The sequence below is a fragment of the Mus musculus genome, chromosome 13 (assembly GCF_000001635.26).
Source record: "Mus musculus strain C57BL/6J chromosome 13, GRCm38.p6 C57BL/6J".
NCBI lineage: Eukaryota > Metazoa > Chordata > Mammalia > Rodentia > Muridae > Mus > Mus musculus.
In genome coordinates this window covers 57803180-57824097 of record NC_000079.6, presented here as the reverse complement: position 1 = coordinate 57824097, position 20918 = coordinate 57803180, and the positions used below count along the sequence as shown (strand labels likewise).

General features: G+C 46.7%; 1 protein-coding gene across 5 annotated transcripts in view; it reads left to right on the top strand.

Annotated features, from left to right (window-relative positions):
• The window catches only part of Spock1 (sparc/osteonectin, cwcv and kazal-like domains proteoglycan 1), a 487138-nt gene that overhangs the window by 84235 nt on the left and 381985 nt on the right, over positions 1-20918 (top strand). The gene's annotated exons all lie outside the window — the stretch shown is intronic.

The following is a 20918-nucleotide window of genomic DNA, read 5'->3' as shown; positions in this document are numbered from 1 at the left end:
GTGCCTGGAGCCAAACAAGTGGAGAGGGGGGCTAAGTGGACATAGACACTGCAGGTCCTGTGGCTTTGTAGGAGGAGTTTGGATTTCATCCTGCTCAGGGGGCCCTACTGATGGGCTCGGGGGTGATGGGACCTCGTGGTGGTTTCAAGATGACCTTCTGAAGGGGCACTGTTGACTTGTGCTTTTTCACAGAGTAGTAAGATTTCTGACCTACGTTTGTATTGGGGCAGACTGAGGTCTTTTGCTCAAAGGTTTGGAGGTTGTCTCTGAAGTCCAGCATGGATGACTGGCATTTTCTATTGGGAAATGGACCCAAGAAAATTGTACTTCCCTCCAAGGCCCCTCGTGGAAGAGGAGGAATAGTTTAAGAGCCTGAGGATAAGAAGGAGCCCAGTGAAAAGCTGTCCCTGTTTTATGGCCACTGCATTCATGAACAGCAGCTATGGTTGCTGGCACATGACTTGTATAAGATTTAGCCAGTCAGCATTCCATGGTGGATAGAGGAGGGGCTCATGAAGTCTCATCCCCAAGTGAAAACCTTTGACAGTTAATGGTTGATGGGTAAAGAGGGAATCATGTTCCTCAGTTGTGTAGGGTGGTAAGTTGTTCTTGCTCAAGTGAATAACCTTCTACCATGCCCATGCCAGGCAACCTTAATTTAATGACATGGACCATGCAAACAAAAGTAAACATTAAAGTAGGAGAGAGGTTTGTTGAGAAGAAAGGGAAGGACATAATAGAAGGTAATGAAAGAAATATACTCAGAAAGCACATCATCCGTCTGTCTATCCATCCATCCATCCATCCATCCATCCATCCATCCATCCATACATACATACATCAGTCTGTTTGTCCATCCATCCATCTGTCCATCCATCCATCCATCCATCCATCCATCCATCCATCCATCCATCCACCCATCCATCCATCCATCTGTCTGTCCATCTGTCCATCCACCCATCCATCCATCTGTCCATCCATCGGTCCATCCATCTATCGGTCCATCCATCCATCTAACATCTATCCAGGAGTCATATTGTGAAAGAATACATAATATTAGAAACAAAAACATTGTTTCATGTTCCTTTGAGTATATATTTCCATGGGGATGTTGAGTAAGGATATACACCCAGGAAGAATTTAGACACCCCTTTGTGCACCACTGTGGAATGGCACCTGTATTTTAGGTACACCCTACTAAGAGTCCCTGAGGCCTGAGTTCTGGAGTGATGTAATCTTTTTATGACATCCTGCCCTCTGGCTTAATCCTGTCAATGCTGCCATTTCTCTACCCCTTGTCTCTTCCCAAGTTTCTGTCCCCTTGTGAAATGTAGCTTAAAGTTTTAAAAAGAGGAAAAATTGTCCCCTTTCCCTAGAGGACAAAGATCAATTGCTCTAAAATTGCTCATTCTCTATGGACAACAGCTGGGTAAAAGTGACAGCTATGGAGCTGAAGATCTTATGTCTGTTTTTCTAGACTGTACAATTATATCCTGCTTCAGTGTATATGCCACTGGTATAATTAAGCTGTTAATTCTCTCCAAATTTATTTCCACCATATTTTAGCATCATTTCAGGATGCTGTTAATGTCACACTGTTGCTGAGGGTAAGACCTCAGTCCAAGACCCAGCTCTGTCACTTACTAGCCTTTTGGCTTTAGTTTCTTTTTTTTTCTACAAGTGTCAGGGCCCTTAGTATAAAGCTGATGTAATAGCTGAAGCTAACGGAAGGGAGCATCCACACGTAGGCTGATGGTGTGCTTGAATTCCACACTTGATCTTCTTCGCTATCCTGAATGGTGGTTACTTGCTTCTTCCAACATATAGATATGAATACCAAGGCGTGGTTCACATCTGCCCAAGCCTACTTACCTAGAGGAGAATGCTCCTTTTATCAGTCTGCCAGGAATTCTGAAGACTTGCCCTGCTGGAGCCTTCAAGTACAAGGGCAGAAGCTTTGAGTCTAATTGCTGATGGTTATGGTCCTCTGGCCCCCAAGCGTTGGGCAACCTGCCTGTTAAATGTTTTAGGCACTGATAAGCCAAATTGCTGGGGAAGTGGTGTCTGCTCTGACCCCAGCCCTGTCTTCTACACTGTCAAAGGTAAGTGTGTGTGCCTACTGAGCCCAGATGCTCTTGCTAAAGTCCTTGTCAGCCCATCCCCAACATTAATTAATATTCTCCTTCAGTGATTTTGGCTTTTAGACCTTGATACCAGGCACCACACTGTTTCTATGTGCCACTGGGTGTGACTGTCATGGTGGGAGGCTACCTTTGTCAGGGTGCTTGGCCTTGGCTTGTCTGGGCTCCTTGAGTGAGCAGGAACCATGGGGCTTCTCATTTTGTCACCTCAGGACTGAGAATGTCTTCTCATCTGGATTGTGACAAGATCTGGGTGGTGCCAACTTCACTGGGGCGATAGATTAAAGGGTGAAAGGGTCAGGCAATGACTGGCCACCAACTTTCCTGTTTTCTCTTTTCTGTTAAATGTCTGGGCCACATTGGGGACTTGGGTATTGCAGAAGTCCACCATAAGCTTGGGTCTCTGGGGTTCTTACATAGGAGATGGGTTGTACACATGAGCCACAGCCCTGCACTGGACTCCTCTCCTAATGACCACCAAAGACTTGTCCTCTCTAGACAGAGCTTCCAATATTTGACTGCATCAAGGATGAGGTCCACCAAGCTCCTCTCTTACCCTTGTTCTCTGCAGTTTAGATTTTGTTCAGGACCTGGATGTGTTACGTCCAGGTCTTCACAGGGTCTGAGCAGAACCTGTGTTGGGATGGTGGGCATCAGGGTTGCTCAAAACTTGTTTATTGCAGGGCAAGGGGATCTGGAGACTATGGCTGTGCCTACCTCTGGGGCTCAGGCTCCTCCCAGAGGATGCTTGGAAGAGAGGATACAGGAAACACAGCTCCTAGGTTTGACTCCTGCCCCTACCCCTTCTCACAGGAGGCCCACCCCAAGCTCCCCCTCAGCGACTTAGTAACTGGCAGTCCAGCTGATTTATGAGGCTAAGATGAGCTCATTATGTGAGTTGTCAGTAATTATGTAAATTGATGAAGGAACTTTCCTGTTCCTTGCCTTAGATGCTTGCAAAATCATTTCAGGTTGACTTTACCTTCTTGACCTAAACAGTGATGAATGTAGACATTAGCTTTTTCCAGTTCAGGGTCACTTTTAATCTCTGCATCTGTTGCTTGCAGAAACTCATCTTGGGGGTTGTCTCCAGAGGAAAAGTCCTAGCCCCATGGGTGACCAGGACTTCCTGCATCTGTGAAAGAATTGCATTGTCTTTATTTTCTTAATTATTAAGACCATCATCTGAAGGTCCCTAGCCCTTGACTTGCAGCCAAATTTAAAGTGAACGTGGGAGGATGCCTGGAAGCATCAGTGAAGTGGCACAGCTCTGTGCTGGAGTTACTTCTGCCAACCTGCATCCAAATAGCTGACAGAAACAACTGGAAAAGGGAAGAGTTGCCTCACAGGCTGGCTCTTACTTTCGGAGGATCTGGTTGGTTGTCCCCTGTGGACTTAGGCAGAGCACTGTGGTGGTAGAAGCATTAGAAAAGAACACTCTTCACATTGCTGTTGATGGATGGGAAACAGAGGCAGGCTTGGCGTCCTACCCGAAAGGAGGTCGGTGAGGCGATGGCTGTTGGTCAGAGACCTGCCTTGCAGTCCTGAGCATCTGAGTTTAGATCCAGAGCCCACAGAAGGGCTGTGCCTTGTGCTTGCCTTTCGTCTCAGTGGTGAGATGGGCAGCAGAGACAGTGCATCCCTGGAAGTTTCCTGGCCTACTGGCCTAGCCTGTTTGGTGAAGGTCTAGGCCAATGAAAGACCCTGTCTCAAACAAAAGTAGAAGACGCCTGAGACTTTTCTTTGGCCTTCACATGGGCACCATGATCGTGCATAACTGTATCCACGTGTACCCAACAAGAATGCATGCACATATGCACACACACATGCATGCACATACACACATGCACACACATGCACACAACATGCACACACGTGCATGCACATACACACATGCATACACACATGCACACACATGTACACATGCATGCACATGAACACACACATGCATGCACATACACACATGAACACACACATGCACATGCGCACACCATCCTCTCCCCCAATGGCCTGTATCCTTCAGCTAGGTCTTCTTTTCTAAAGTTTCCAAAGCCTTCAAAACAGTGCCACTAGGTGGGCTGCACGTGCTTAGTGCATTAGCTTTCACAAAGGACAAGTTATGACCCAGTCTGAACCATTCACGAATGAGCAGGTCTGGCTTCAATGGCTAACTAGATGTTAGTTAAGGGACACCAAAGGTAACATGCAGGGGCTAAACCTATAGTGTAGATTCTTTGGTCCATGTGGATATGAAAGAAAACTATTTTGAACTTGTTAACATTAATGAATTAGAAACCTCCTTCTAATTCCTACATGCAATTTTTCCTTCGTATTTGAGAAAATCCTCAGCCATGCACACCCTGGCCACTGTCTCTTGCAGAGATGTATGACTGAGCCCAAGGAGTGGGTGCTCCTCCACAGTCCCCCTTTCCGGTTTGCCTCCCCTACTTTCCTTTGTAAACTTACCAATTAGGCTTCATGCGGCACTTGGGTTTGGCACTCTGGTCCTAGGCTAGTGTGTGTGGCCATGCTTGGTGACTCTGGTCCTAGGCTAGTGTGTATGGTCATGCTCAGTGACTCTAGTCCTAGGCTAGTGTGTGTGTGGCTGTGCTCAGTGATTCTGAGGCTCCCTAACTTGGACATTCTGGTGTCAGTGAACCTCTCACCTGGATTGATTCAGGAACCTTCTGACAGTTCTCTATGCTTCTACCTGTGTCTTTAGGCCCCCATCCTTGGTCTATGCTGAGCATAGATGCCATATTGGTGTCCATAAACCATGTGGCACCCTGTTACTCCTGTGCTCACAATATTGCTGAGCTGCCACTTGTTTTGGAGGCAAAGCCAAAGTGCTCACAGTCCCCATAGGCAGTCCCGCTCAGCCCTCTGTCACCCCTCTGACTGTCCCCCTTCACTTCTCCAGTCTAGGGCCTCCATGTGTTCTTTGAGCATACTAGCTAGACTTCAGCATCTTTTCCTTTTTTTTTTTTTTTTTTCCATTTTTTATTAGGTATTTAGCTCATTTACATTTCCAATGCTATACCAAAAGTCCCCCTTACCCACCCACCCCCACTCCCCTACCCACCCACTCCCCCCCTTTGGCCCTGGCGTTCCCCTGTACCGGGGCACACAAAGTCTGCGTGTCCAATGGGCCTCTCTTTCCAGTGATGGCCGACTAGGCCATCTTTTGATACATATCAGCATCTTTTCCTATTCTGCCTAAAATGTTCTCCCCTAGGTACCTATTTGTTTCTCCTCTCCTTCAGATGTTGCCTCCAATTTTCCCCACCACCATCTTATTATTGCTGTGCCCTACCTCACTCCGTTTCCTGTGTTTCTTATCTCAATAGAAAACTCTGTGCTCCCTTCTAGCACACTGGATGCTTTTTCTTTAAAAATCATGTCACATTTGTCTCCTCCGTTCTAGGACATGGATTTGGCAATGCCCAGGGCCTTTGTTGGGCTCACCATCTCACTCCAGCACACCAAGCAATGTCTGGCACACAATAGGCATTCATGGCACACAGTAGGCATTCAGAAAATCTGGCAGCGGGTGCTATCGAGGTCCCTGAGTGCTTTCAGAGAGCTTCACCATGATTGATACTTGGCGTGATAAGACTCAGGAGATGTAGTGTGCTGCCCAGCAGGGAATTCCAGCAGGGGATGCCTAGGACAGAAGATGGAAGGGCCAGAGTCCCAGCAGTTTACCTCTGAATCCTTTCCCTGTGGTGATGCAGGTGGCAGTCCATGTGCCAAACAGAGCTAAGATGGAGACGATGGGGTGGGAGTGTGGTGGTCCCCCACTGGACTCACCTTGACACTCAGTAGAGGAATTTTAACCCAGCAACGTGGCTGCTCTGGCAAGGGTGAATATCCAAAGACCTTCAAGGTCTATGTGATCCAGCTAGAATGCAGACATTCTGTATTACAGTAGATCTGGCAGGAATACAGACATGCTCTAAGTACACGCCTTTAATCTGTAACAATGAAGATAAGGTTCCTTTGTGTTTGAAAGTGATGATGTCTAATTGAGGGAAAGACAAAGTGATGAATCAGAGAAAGATTTGACAGAAAGACTCAGAGATAGGATACGTCCGACTCTCCCAAGAACAGCACAGGAAGGAGAGGCTATTTTAGAGCAGGGAAGGGAGAGAAGGGTGTGTGTGTGTGTGTGTGTGTGTGTGTGTGTGTGTGTGTAGAGAGAGAGAGAGAGCTAGAATTTTAGTGGGATAGTTTTACAAAGGCAGATGGTAGAGAGAATAAGCTAAGTGCAGGTGAAGACAGAAAGCCAGAGAATGAGAAGGAGCCAGAGGATTAGAATAGATTGTCAAAGTTAGTATGAGGAGAAGCAGAACAATTCAGTCATAAGCTGAGAGAAGCCAGATTGAACCAGTCAGCTTGGAATATTTGATTGTATGGAGGATAAATGCTTCCAGGCTTAGAACTGGGGATAGTTAGAACAGAGAAAGAAAACTCTGGGCTCAGCCCACGCCATGTGTTCATGAAGCTTGGGTCTGACTCTCCTCTCATCCCTCCATCTGAGGAGATAAAGGCGAAATTTACACACTCGTAGTGGTCACCAAGACCAAAAGCATCATAAAGAAGGCATCATTTACTTGGCTGTGGTAATAGAGGGAGAGTCGGCCATAGTCCTACTTGTATGTGTTTCCTCCAACCTCCCCAAAGCTCCACCTCCCCAAAGTCCTCAGCCCCCCTCCTCCAGACAGCACCACCAACCAGGGACCAAGTGTTCAAGTACTCGATCCTGGGGTATTTCTCATTCAAGCCACCATACCATGGGACCTTAGGAACGGTTCCAGGCTTCACTGTTACCGTCTGTGAGGGGAGCCTGCCATTCCAGATGATGCCTGAGGCCACTCACACAGTCCTGCCAGGCTCTTGGTCAGGGGTTCTAATATGGTCCACAGCCATGTGAGCTGGATTTTACAGGAGTCTCAGAGCTGACATCTGTGCCTCTTACCTGAATGTGTAGTTTCCGGCCAGTTCTGCACTCTGAACCAATGGACTTGAAAATGTTCTCTGTCTCTCCGCCCCTCCCCACACCCTGGACTTTTAGGTAGTTTTATTGGATGGATTTAAAGAGATAACGTTCAAGCAGAACTTAGAGTTTTACAGACACTACTGTAGAAGATTTTACACGCACCGTCTAGCAGTGCAAGGTCAGGTAGTCATAAATTACGTGAACGGAAGGAAGAGAAGAGTTAAGGACCTTCTCATTCTTTTACTTCTCAGGGTTCTGCTAAACATTCCTCGTTGAGGTTGGATGTCTACCTCCACTCCACGGAGTATAACTTGATTTGGCGTTGTTGGTGTGGCAGCCTTTGCCGTGGCTGGAGAAGATGTGCAGGCTGAGGTCTGTCCCGGCAGCAGCTTGGGGAGGCAGCACTCACACTGAGCTATGTGCTGTGAGGCAGCGCCTGGCCTCCATTTCTTCTCACTAATGGAGAAGAAACTGCAGTCGAGTATGAAATAGCACAGGCTGAGCGGAGCTCCGGCCAAGTGGCAGGCATAATACACTCACCTTGTTCCCAGTCCAGATGGCTGTCAGTAAAAAGTGGCATTTAAAAAATGCTGACGGACTTCAGGCTGTTGAAACGCTTTCTTGCACGATTTACATTTGTTTTGGGGAAGATGTAAGTATGCTTTGTTCTAATGTGCCTAAAGCATATTAATCTCCTGTGAACTAGAGTATCTACGATGGTTGTAGATGGTTGTACGTTTTCCAAAAAAGCTTTCCTGAGGGAGCCTAATGGCTTCTCCAGAAACAAATGAAAGCCCCTCTGACTGGGAAGTGGAAATAAATGGGCTAGTTTTCTCCAGCACATGGTGGCTTAGTGCTCAGAGCCCACCTTCCCTGGCTTTTTGCTGCTGGCCTCAAGGTGCAATCTTGATGAACAGATGGGATTTCTCATGGTTCCTTTGGAAGCAGATAGAAACATCTTTGAGATAACATTAATAAATACGCCTTTTCCTCCCTCAGAAACCTAAGGCTCAAATCTTCAGATTTGATATTTGAATTTGAATTTGATATGCATTGAAAGAACCTTTACCAGGGTCTGGAGGGATGGCTCAGTGTTTAAGAGCACTCGCTGCTCTTCCAGAGGTCCTGAGTTCAATTCCCAGCAACCACATGGTAGCTCACAACCATCTATAATGGGATCCGATGCCCCCTTCTGGTGTGTGTCTGAAGACAACTACAGTGTACTCATATAAATAAAATAAGTAAATCTTTAATGGGGAAATGAGGAAAGGGGATAAAATTTGCAATGTAAATAAAGAAAACATCTAATTAAAAAAAATAAACAAACACCTTTACCTTTCCCACTCAAGAAAGGAAGTTCTGAGCCCAGAGGGGCATGGCATCAGGCAAGAGAGTGGTGGTTAGGGAGTCTGCTTGTACATTTATAGACATGTTATCATAGACTCTCCTTGATGCCAACTCTGTGACCCTGGAGAACCCATACAACCTTCCTGAACCTCTATCTTCCGACTTTCAGGAAGAAAACATGGATGCTGCTCCTTAAGGACCATTCTGAAGACCAGACATGGTGGTTTATTGAAAGCTGACTCTTGCTAAACACTAGCTTTTATTAACTTTCTCTCTGCTGCCTTGTCTGCACCCTGGCACTTCACGTTTGTGGCTGGCACAGTAAAAGATCCATAGATGGTTCCTGGCCGCCATCACTTTTCCTTCAGCTGAAGTGTTTCACCAATGGGACTACCTCTCCTCACTCCCAAGGCCATCATTGAACCCTTCCTGGTGGACACAGCAGGAAGGTCTTGGGTTGTAGGTTGGCTTCAGGTAGATGATGTAGCCCCTGTTGGGAGACTAGCCTTGCCTTTGTACTTTGATCCACACTCATCCACTGCTTCTGCTCCCAGCAAAGGCTTGGCCTAAGAGATACCTGATAGGTGCTGCATGGGTGAATCTAGAGGTGGCTATGGAGGGCCCTCCCTGTGAGCAGTGGAAGACACCCCTGATCTCTGTGGCAATGGCCTCTGCAGCATACTTGGCCTTCTCCCTGTACACTGTTTGGAACACACGTATTTGGCTGTTGGCTCATGAGCATCTGTTGAGTTCTGTGAGGAATCTAGCTTCCATGGAGAGTGGATGAGGGTATCATTTTTAATGGTGAGATCAAGATCTCGGATCTTTTGTTGTTGTTGCTGATACTTGGGGGTAATGTTTGACAGTGGCTGTGGTCCCACAAGTATATCCCCACCCCCACCCCCACCCCAGGCCGTCAAGATGAATTTATTAAATATCTATTATTTTGGTGTATCCCTCCTACCCCACTGAGATTAAAAGAACAAAGAGGAAACTATCCCAGTGGTAGAAGCTGGTTCCCCGTAGTCCAGACTGGGTTGGGGTAGCGTTAAATACATGGCTTCATGTTTGAAGGAGCCCGCTGCGTGCCATAGCTGGTCCTCAATAGCACTCACCATTCCTAGTTACATTTCACAGTCTTCCCTTGATGTCCCCACTCAAGACACAGTTCTAACCTTTTTGCACATTGCTTTCAGTCCCTGGCATGGGCTACTGTGATTCAGAAAGGTACAAGTTTCAGAGGGAAAGAGAGAGGGCTCAACAAAAATATAAATGCGAAGTGGGTATGTCTCAGGTATTGTGTACTGTCTCCTTCCCTTCCATCGTATGTACTTTAGAGTAGTGTCATTTGTATGCGAACGAGCTTTCCCATCTCGTTCATTTGGCAAAGAAATCCTTGCCCTCTCCAGTTCTCCCTAGTTGCTTGCCTTGAGAGCTTTATGGAAAATTCCGATGGCTCGGAACATTCTGTACCTATGTGATTGGCATCTCTCCCTCATCTGTGGACAGCAGGTCATTGCTGGCTGGTTCATTTAGAGCCTTCCATGAAATATTTCTATGCTACTTGTTCATCTGTAGAAGTAAACAAGCGCTATAGTATTAGATTTTTATTGATCACCTAACTGGGGGAGAGATCATGGAAATATTATCCATAAACCCCTGTTAATGTGCCACACTTTCAAATTAAAAAATCAATTGAATTTGTTGAGTATTTGTTTAGCGTGGTATCGTATATCTCCCCAAGATTTGTTTCCATCTTCCCGAGAGAAGAATGTGCTCTGGCTGCCCTATCAGATGCAGCTTGAAGGGCTGGAGATAAATTAAGCAAATATTCCAGATTTGTTGCTGTATATTTGTGAGCCATATAAGTTAATGATCCAAGGCCAGATACATTGCTTAATGCCAGATACAATCACATTACGTTCTCCTATTCCCGGGGGACCGGGGGATGGATTGCATTCAGGTTTCTCTGCCTTGTCTCCTGGGGTGACGGGAATCTCATGCAGCTTCAGTTTGAACCAAACACTTCATTTCCAGGCGCCAATTATCTCCAAACCATGAGTTAACTGTCAAGGTGCCATCTTGCTGTAACCCATCAAGTAATGAGGCTGCCTTGCTAAGGTTTGCACATGCCCAGAACTGGCATCAGGCTCAAGCAGGCAGAATGGCTAGGTGGCTGGCCAGGCTTATTCGAAGTCTTTGAAGGCACCAGAATGCATCCTGGCATTGGTGTTTGTTGTGCTGTGAGCTGACTGTCCCACTGGTTTCTCCAGGCTACAGAAGGGTGATCCTGTCGCTGCCATTCCAGTTCATCTCCTGTGTTAGGATCTCAGGATTCTCTCTTGTTTGGAAAGATCATCATTCCATATCCCCTCGGTACATAAATATTGAGCATCTGCTGACTTCTGGGAATAGGCTAGCCTCTGTGGGCAGGACAGCGTGTAGAGCCAAGAAGTCTCCCTGGAGCAACAGAGCTATGAGCTGAGTCTTCAAAGATGAAAAAAAACCAGGTGAAAGGTGTCGTGTAAATTGGCCAAACAGGCGTCTCAGAACCTGGGGTGGCTCGCATCGGTGTTGTTCCAACTGAATGGAGACAGAACAGACTCTCAGAGAGGGTGGCTAATCTGCTCCAAGGTCAGATGCTAGAACCTTAGGGACTCTCGCTCCAGATGCTCAGCTACCTCATCTTAACAGCGGGCACAGTCTGGCCCAATGTTGGCTTGCTCAAGGGAGAGAGGAGTAGAAAGACTGAGAGCAAAGCTCATCTCCTTCAGGTCTGGCTCTGTGACAGGAGTGGAGCTTGGCGTAGATAGAAACTCTGTCATTGTCCCTAGAGAATGAACCATGCTGCTGCAAAAGCAGGGCCCGGCAAGCTTTGATGTAGGTGTTGGTGACCCAGGACTGTAGCTGCAGGTGTAACGCAGACAGTGATCCCCAGGAGAGCACGGCAGGCAGGCCAGAACCATTCCTCTTGGCACACACTCCATGTCGGGGACTCGGCCTAAACTGGGACGGGGCTGGGCGTGGCTCCTTCAGCTCTTTTGCAGGAGTCCTTTCTGGGTATAATGTCACTGCTGACCTATGGAATCACAGGCATTCCCCATCACAGTACCCACTTCCAAAGGACTCCTTGGAAAAGTGGTGGCTCCTTACCTTGGATGATCACAGAGCCGGGCTTTGAGTTTTGGGGACCGAAACTATGGAGACATCATTTCTGATATTTCTTTTGTTCATTTCCTTGGGTGGCTTGGTCCAATGTGCTTAATGTTTTGGGTCTGTTTTCTTCTCTTCTTCATATGACGTTGGCGAATTGAGTCTTTTGAAAGACTAGAAGCACAAAGCACTTTGCAAGGAAGGGTTTTGAGGCTGTTTTACTTTTTCAGTCTGACTGTTGAAGAAGAGAGAGGGCACAGTCACTGGGAACTTCTCTGCAGAGGCAATGAGTTAGTCTAGCCACATTGAAGCTAGATTCATAAGTTCATACACAGGATTCGAAAGTATAGTGATTTGGAAAATGTATAACACTTCTGTATTTTTTACTGTCTGTGAAATGAAGAGGCCGAGATACACCTTGCAGGGCTGTTGTAAGAATCAGAGGATGTGTATGCACAGGCCTCTTGCCCCAGCACTCGCGCGTGTGCACACACACACACACACACACACACAGGCTTTCTGTCCTAGCGCACATAAGCTTGGCTCCTGTCACTCACATCCAAGCCACTGTGCCCTGGACCTGCAGACATCACTGTTATGACTTCTGCTCCATTATCACACATTGGGAGTTACTAAAGATTGCAGTGGTGAATTAGTTAAACCAATTTGGTTCCTGGAGGGTCAGCGTTCCAGCTACCACCCCCACCCCCATCCCCAGAGTCCTCTGGATTCTCGAATGAAACACACACACACACACACACACACACACACACACTAATTTTGCTATGCCTTGACTAGCTCAATGGACATTTCTAATATTCCCTGTGGCTAACAAACACACCTCTCCAGTATTCGTGAGTTAATATCTTTTAAAATCTATATTTAATCTCTTCTACCCCAGACCTAACCAGGAAAGCAGATCCTTACATGCCAGGGGCCCTCAAAGTTTCATCTTTCTGCTTCCCCGTCATGGTCATGGCAGTTCTGACTCTCCTATCTAAAAGTCCCTCCTCTGTCTTTCTGCCCAGCCATTGGCTGTATGGCAATTCTTTATTATCAGTCAAAACCAGCTGGGGGCAGAGACCTTCAGGTTTGGAAGTGAGGCTCTTTAGAAGCCAAAATAAGACAAAACACTAGAACCCCAACCCCCAACAAAAGATGTTTTTAATAAAATCAGTTCTCTCTCTTTCCAACTTAAGCATTCACATGTATGAACTCACAAGTGTACTGTATATTACCATAGATCATTTAAATCAAGCATGTATGTGTGCTCCCTGAAGCCCTCAGTAGCATATGTATCACCTGATGAGACACACCATGGTAACCAAGTCCCAGTGAGAGATTTCCCCGTTTACAGATGAGCTTTCCCTGTTAGGTCTCATGAAGAAGTACTCCAGGCATTTGGAAGGAGTGGGCTGTGGAGGATGTGCTTTACAGCTGCAGGAAGCTGGAGACAGGCCAGGGGAAGTCCTGGTGAGAGGCCCAAAGCCTCTGCATCCCAAATCTTGAAAGCTCTGTCTCAAATCCCTGCTTAGAGAGAGGGAGTAGGCATGAAGTCCCTCCTAGCTAAGGAGTTATCAGTAACTGATCACGTCTGGGATAGGGAGAGCCTATTCCTTTTTCTTTCAAGGGTGTGGCTCCTAGCAGGTTGACCATGCTCCTGTGGAAGGCCACACGTTCAAGAATATATATGGTTAGCACAAACTGTACTTGATGGGTTAAAAGAAGAAGAAGAAGAGGAGGATGCAAAGTTGAGTGAGTAAAGAAAAGAATGAACCTAATCAAAATACATCAGCTTCTAATGGCTGCCTGCTTAGGCCAGGAAGATATGCAGAACTGGATGCTACTAACTCTGAGACTTCCCAGTAGTTGGGATCCTTCAGTGAGAAAATTAAGGACATTGGTTGCCTATTCTGTGTGACTTTCTGAAGGGACGTAGCACTCTCAAGAAGACTCCCACTTGGGATAGCAGCATCCACACAGGAACATGAGGACACTCAAGATAGACCCCAATGTGATGTCAGGACTCACTCCAGATTTATCTTCTTACTTCCACGAACACAGCTTCCAGGGCATACAAGGACCGACTTGCATATTTCTTTCCAACTGTGCTGTGGGGGAACCTCATTTCTGCTCCACCAGCTGTATTCCCTCCCCAATCACCCTGTGACCTGTGCACAGTATAGCAGCTATTGTACTTGGCAGATAGATGAGTGATTGCTTTGGTTATTAAACATAGTTAGTTGGGAACGAGTCCGAGGTCTCAGTGCCGGGGTTGGTGTTGATAAGATGTGAGGAAGATGTGTGAGTCTGGGGACATCTTCCTGTGTAACAGTTCCATTTGATGATGGAGACCTCCTTACCCCAGACCAGGAAAGACATATCCCGGTTGTCAGACCTACAGTTTCACTCTCTCTGGAAGAAAAATGTGCTTTTAATTCTGCACATCAGACGGGATGACTGGTGTTCGTGTGGCTGATACATCATTTTAGGGAAAATTACTCTGGCATCCTTGACATTTGTATGGATAGCTGATGAGTTAAAGGAAGGGTTCCGGGTCAAGTCAGAAATATTTCACCACCTCGGAACACTGTGGTCCCCACGAAAACAAATCTGACAGAGCAGTAAAGCTGTCTGCCCGCCCTCCTGAGCTGCAGAGATGTGGTGTTATAGGACCACGTCACGGGCATAAACATGATGGATAGGGGCAGACAAAGGAAGAGAAGACTCCAGTACAGAAACGAGGAGATCTGGATTGAACCTAAACTCCACCCATTTGTCATCATTCACCATTTCACGGGGGTCATTCCATCTCGCCCAGTTTCAGCATTGCTGGGCTTCAGCGTTGCTGGGCCGCTCTGTCTGATGAGAGCTTGTCTCTCTCCTTAGAAAACACATACATGTCTAAAAAGCATTTTCTGTATTTGAGACTTTGAGGCTTGGCGGAGCCCTCAAAGCCCACCCACAGGCCTCAGGACTTCTATTGTCCCTTACAGCCTCACCTTGCTTTGAGATCATTTCAATGTCACACTTGATTTATAACATCCCTCTGTAGTAGAAGGGACGGGGACAGCTGGCCCGAGACCTGGGGTGCCTGTTTGCTGGTTAAGTTGAGTGGATAACTATCGATCACTACAGCAGGTAAGTCACCTCTGACTGGAAATGCAAAGTGAGTGAGACACATTTCCAGTCCATGGAGGGTCTTCTCAGGAGGTTGTTCATCTGCATCATCATTAGAGAAGGTCTCAGATGCGGTCCCAGCGTCAGAGAGTGAAGTGAGGTTTGAAGTTTGATTCTAACTTCGTGTTGCTACAATTCTTTCCTTTAGGGGTCTTAGACAATTTACTGAACCTTAATTGCTGTAAATGTAAATGAATAATAAAGTTGCTGATCCCAGAACTCTCTGCCTTAGCTGATGATGAGAACTGGGCTGGCTAATCTATTAATAAAAAAAGAAAATAAAGATTATCCTTGTGTAGTATCTACAGAAGATAAAGGCAAAACCTTTGTTCTAAGAGTGAGGTAGTTCTGTGAATGGAGGTGAGGTTTTTGCCAATTAAAAGCAAGTAAGGCCGTAAGCATGGGGGACCACATGTGCCGTGTGTGGGAGGGAAAGTCTTTTTCAGGGTTTGTCTGATGGAGGGAACTTCTGCCCAAACTGAGGGTCTCCACCTTGACAAATAGAGTCAAGTCATTCCATGACTGTACAAGTGATCCATGTTACTTGTAGAAAGACAGAAAATGCTGGTTATTAAGATGGGTCTGAAGCGCATCACGTGCCATCTAGAGTTTAAGCATCCAGAGACAGCCATTTTGGATCATTCCTGTGCCACTTATAGATTTCTGGATGCATGCACTCCTGTAGAAATATCTCCTGTTTATTCACGAGGTATTTGTCTAGAATGTATAATGCGTTGATTTAGGCATGGAAGTCTATGATGGAAACAGCTGTTATTAAAATACATTATCACGGCTGGGAAACAGGCATTAGATGAACATTATTATAATCCTTAAAGTGTAACTATTCCATCTACAAAAGGTCACACATGTGGCCAGAACTGTGTTCTGTGTCATTGTGTCATAGTCTGTCATTGTCCCAAGGAGTTTTCTCCATGGCCCCTACTGTGTTTATTAGCTAGCTATGTGCTATTTAACCCCATTGGTACACAGTGAGTCCTTGTATCTGTAGCTAGCTGGGGCTGACACATCTGTCACCCTCTGGCTCTCATTTGGTCAAAGATGTTAATAGCTAACTTGAGGAGGTTCTCATGGTAGTGGTGGCTAAGGCACAACAGTAGAAGCTGAACTACCCTGATGCTTTCTCAAACCTCATGTCTGCTAGCAAGTCACATGGCCATGTCCAAGTAGATGTACGTGTAAGGTGAAGGATGTGGTCAGTCTGCCATAGCATTATTTCTAGTCTGTGCTTTCAGACTTGAGATGGGTGTGTGTTGGTAAAGGTGTGACGCCCTGGGACTACCAAGCTGCCAGGAACGACTAGAGAGTGGAGGCCATTGTGTTCAAAGAGAAAAGAGTCGGGCTTGATCTTGTCAGATATAAGTGATGGTGCAGGTCTGGAAGTGCAACCCTAGAAGTAGTACTTGGAATGCGTTTAGGTAAAGGAGGCTGGAGAAAGGGAAGCAAGTCACTACTAGAATAATCACCCGTGACACTGGCTGGGGAGCAGAAAGGAGAGATGACCAAGGCTGTCAAATTTATTAGTGTGGCTTTCATGCCTTGTGTTAAAATTGGGTGCTAGATGTTCCACCAAATGCTTTATGCTGTCTTATGCCCAGAAGAATCTCATTTTTCACCCTTCTTTACGGAGCAGGAAACTGAGGCATGGCTTGTCAGAGGTCACACAGCCAGTCCTAGGAGCAGGGCAGAGTTGTCAGTCCACCTAGTCTATCTCCAGAGATGTTTGCCTGTGACTCCGGGAGTCACCCCAGTAGCAGAAGGCATCACTGAGGGAATTTTCTGAGACCTGGTTACAACTTATGGAAGGAGACAAGAGAGAAAGGGCGGAGTTACAGACATAGCTGAGCTCACTCGCCACTGGAACGGTGCTGTTACAGGCATGGGAGATGACGAACATTATGTTGTGGGGGCAGGAAGAGTAGTCAGGGTTGAGGGGAAGTGGGATCTGTGTTGGACCCTTGGATGTCTGTGGACTGACTGACAAAGATCGGCATGGAATTTATTACATTAAAGATAAAGACGGAGGAATGATGCAGGGTGAGGGGTGGTAGAAGCCATTAGAAAGAGAGCTGAGGAGACCTAGAGAGTTTGTCTGACCAGAGTTCATAGACTTCACACGGCTACTTCAGTGGTGCTATAAAAGGTGTGTTGCAGAAGCAGCTGGAAGACAGGAGGTGGGGGCTGGGCCAGAGCCTGGGTTCAGGGAGCTGAGCTGGGCATGACTCCAGGAGGTCTGTGGGTAGACAGGTCCTCTGTGTTCCCTCCATGCCACTGGTGAGTGTGAGAAGAGATTGTCAGATATGTCTGAGTTCTGGGAAGGGCTAGTTAGAGGAACAGGTTCTGAGAGGCAGGAAGTGCTGGATACAGACCCAGCAATGGAGGAGGATCTATGCATGGGCAGCGATAGGGGTTGCTCAGGGAACCCGTGAGGAAGACACAGGTGGCTGGGAGGTCAGGACAGGAGAAAGGTCAGAGCCGCAAGCCTCCACAAGATAGGCTGTTCTCCTTTAAGGCAGCTGCCATAACGGCCAATGCCTTCTGGTTCTTCAGCCGTGTCCAGCTTCATCTTCCCGAGTATCCTCAGCTCTATCCATTTGGCCTGTAGACTTTGTCCTGTATCCTGAACCTGCCATATCTCTTGCCTGGCCAGCATTCAGAGCATTAAAAACCTGGCTTCTCTCCTGTGCTTCTCTGGAAAGTGCCACGGGCTCTGTTGAGTCCTACCCTGACACCATGCCCAGCACACAGTAGGCACTCGGTACAGGGTTTGAGCATTGGCGTTACATGCTGAGGGGAACCCTGCTGCAGAATAAATTTCCCACGTGTATGCTTGTGTGTATCCCTGGAAGCTCGCCCTGCTCCTTTGTTGTGCTTGCCAGGACAGCCACTGTGTGTTTTTCAAACCCAGCCACCTGTCCTCTGCCCCAATGTCCTCCTTATTCCCTTTTTAAAAATGGAAGTTGAGCAGGCAAGGCAGACCTCACAAGGACCTCTTTCTCTTAGACAAATAGCTGGCCTTCCTATTAAAATGGTAATTTCCTTTGTTTAAAAAAAGGCAGATGTGGTCAAATTAAGCTAATCTAATTTTCAGTTTTTCATTAAAAATATATAGGAGATAGGCTGGAAGGCTGTTCGGGTCCCAAGGGTCACTGTGTTGGCAGGCACAGGAACAAACGCCTTTTATCTCCTTATAGATACATATGCTTTCCAGGCAAGTATCACGTCCTCACACTGACTTCTTCTTGACCTTGTTTTCAACCACAGGGGACTTTTATCTGCCAGTGTGTCTTGTATCATGCCCCCTTTATTAAATAGAAAAATCCCCAAGTACCTCTGGGTTGCCAAATCGCATGCAGAGAGGAGAAAGGGTCCCCTTCACTGGGGAACACAGGGCAGAGATGTGGAAATTTAATATGAGACCAAGGACAGTGTTAGACTTGCCATGGCTAGATGGTCTGGAAGCCCTTGCTCCATACACAAGCAGGGAGGACCAGGCGCATGGGACACAAGGGTCAGTGCAGAAAGTCTCCATGTTGAGGGGGCTTCCTAGATATTCTCACGTCCCATACTGTGTTGGCATTACTGTCCCTGAGACCTACATATCCCCATGAAAACTTTCACAAAAATTCACATACCCTTGGAAATTAAGGCACCTGAACTAAACTGTTGGGCACACGATATGCGGCCAACTGGCATTTCTTCTACATTCCACCCACAGGGGACTTGATTCAAATACTTTTCCTTAGAGGTTTCAACCTCTCAGAGACCTGGATTTGGGCATCGCTTTCTACCTTTTACAGCTTTGTGGCTCTGAGCCCGTGAAGTGGGCATGCGGCTTTTGCTGACCCTACCAAGGCTTTGTGTAAGCTCTGTCATGGCAAAGCCAGAAAACACTGGCTCTTCCTGTCACTGCTAGCTCTTGGACCCATTGTCACCTTTGCTTTGTTGTTCTCTTAGCAATGGTACACTAAACCTTGGGAAAAAAAATTCTATCACTCACTGTGGTGTCAGATGAAGCCAGGGCAGTCTTAGACAGTGGGTCTACGTGCTTGGGGTTCACAAAGGCAAAGGGTGCCCATCAAAGGACAGGGAATAGAAGCCTATGAGGGACACACAGGAGTCAAAGTATTCTTGAAGTTCTAGAAAACTTGGGCCCTTCATGTGGTCATTTGTGACTGTAGACCTTCTGAGGAGAGTTGGAGATGCTCTGTGCTCTCTGGGACCATGTATTTGGATTGCTACTCATCCGTAGGCAACACATGTCTGCCAGGATGTACGGGTGTTATTCCATACTTGTGCTTGTCACACCCTGTCTGGCTGGGCTTTGGGATGGGCTCTAGGAGCTTTACGGTAGTCGTCCTATTTTTTTGCCCACCCAAATTACGCCAGTTACTGTAAAGTGCTACACGAGGTGGCAGGTGACAAGTCAGTGCTGGATTCTCTTCCTCATCAGTCAGAGCCGTCCGTGAGCATTGGCAAGTCTTCTGGATGTGTCATCTTCTTTATCATTTAAATGTTTCTCTAAAATTAATTCTGACTGTTTTGAAGAGGTTGAGAGTAGAGATCTGAGTTTGAAGAACAGAATCTGTAGTCTCAGCAAGGTGTTGAAAGCTTCAAGTTCAGCCCGATGTGCGTGAGTGCTGTGCCCAGATGGAAGCAAGAGTCCCATCTATGGAGAGCTGCAGCAGGAGAGTAGCCGTTTATCCCAGTGAGCAGAGCTTGCCAGGGCTGTAAATGCCAACATATACTTCACAAGCAGGAGCTGACATAGGCGCTGATAAATTCACATACCCTGGGCAATTGGTTGTACATCAGAAAAAGTGTTTTTTATTGAAGAGTCTCATGACCTTGATGTTATTATACAATAGACACCTTGTGAAGTCAATAGCAGCTCGCCCCATGCCCTTTACCCCCAGAGATAGCATCAGAAAGTGCAGGGAGGATTTGGCTCTCCATCAGAAAGACCACTGGCTTTGGATAGTTTTTCATGTACCATGTGGTTATGTTGTGTGTGCTTTCCATTGGCATCTGATAAGGTGCAGTCATCAGAATGGGATTCTCACCCCCCTAGGCTGTGTGTGCCCTGAGAGACTGGGGCTTCTGTCCTTCATGTCCTCTTCTTACTGCCTGGCTTCAGAGGTGGCTGCTGCATATGTAACCAGACCTTCCCTGTATTGGATTAAATACCGTAAATATTCCTGGGTGCCATCTGACAAATGCTTTGGGGGCAACAACTCCTTTCCTTTCCATGCACGTTTTGCTGGTGCTGAGTAGACTGAGCAGGATACAACAGAATGTAGTGAGTGGCAGGCCTGGATTCTGTTCTCCATGGTCTCTTCCTCTCTGTGTGCGGGTTGACCATCATTGGGAGAATATGAGTCTCACTTCTATCTCATCTTCAAAATTAGGGACTACAAACTATTGATAAGCCACCCCCTTCTCTCCCTCCTTGTCCCTCCTTCTCCCTCCTTCCCTCCCTCTACACATCCACTCACCACTCACCCACCCATCTACCCATTCATATCTGTGTCTATCAGTCTGACTGTCTGTCTATGTATGTATGTATGTATGTATGTATGTATGTATCCATGTATGTATGTATGTATCCATCCACTTATCTGTCATCTATCTATATACCCATCTATCTCTTTGAATGGGGTCTCACCATGTAGCCCAGGCTAGACTCAAGAGTTCTCCCACCTCAGCCTTCTGTGTAGATATTCTATAGGTGGTATCACCTTACCCAACTTGGGCTATTTTTAAAAGCACTTTCACGTCTATAGCAAAATCGAGACGTTAGAGAGACTTTTATAGATACTAGATACCTATATGCTTGCCCAATACCTCCCCAGCAACACCCTCCCATCAGAGTGCTGCATTTATTAAGTGAAGGTCACACACTCAGACCTTTCGTATCACCCGAGGCCCATAGTTTACAATTTCTTAGAAGCATGTTTTGTGAGTTTGGGTAAATGATGATGTGTGTATCTTCACAATGCCGTGCAAGTAGCTTTATCTACCTCATGATTTTCTATTTTCCGTGTGTTCATCCCACTACACATCTGACAAATACTAATCTT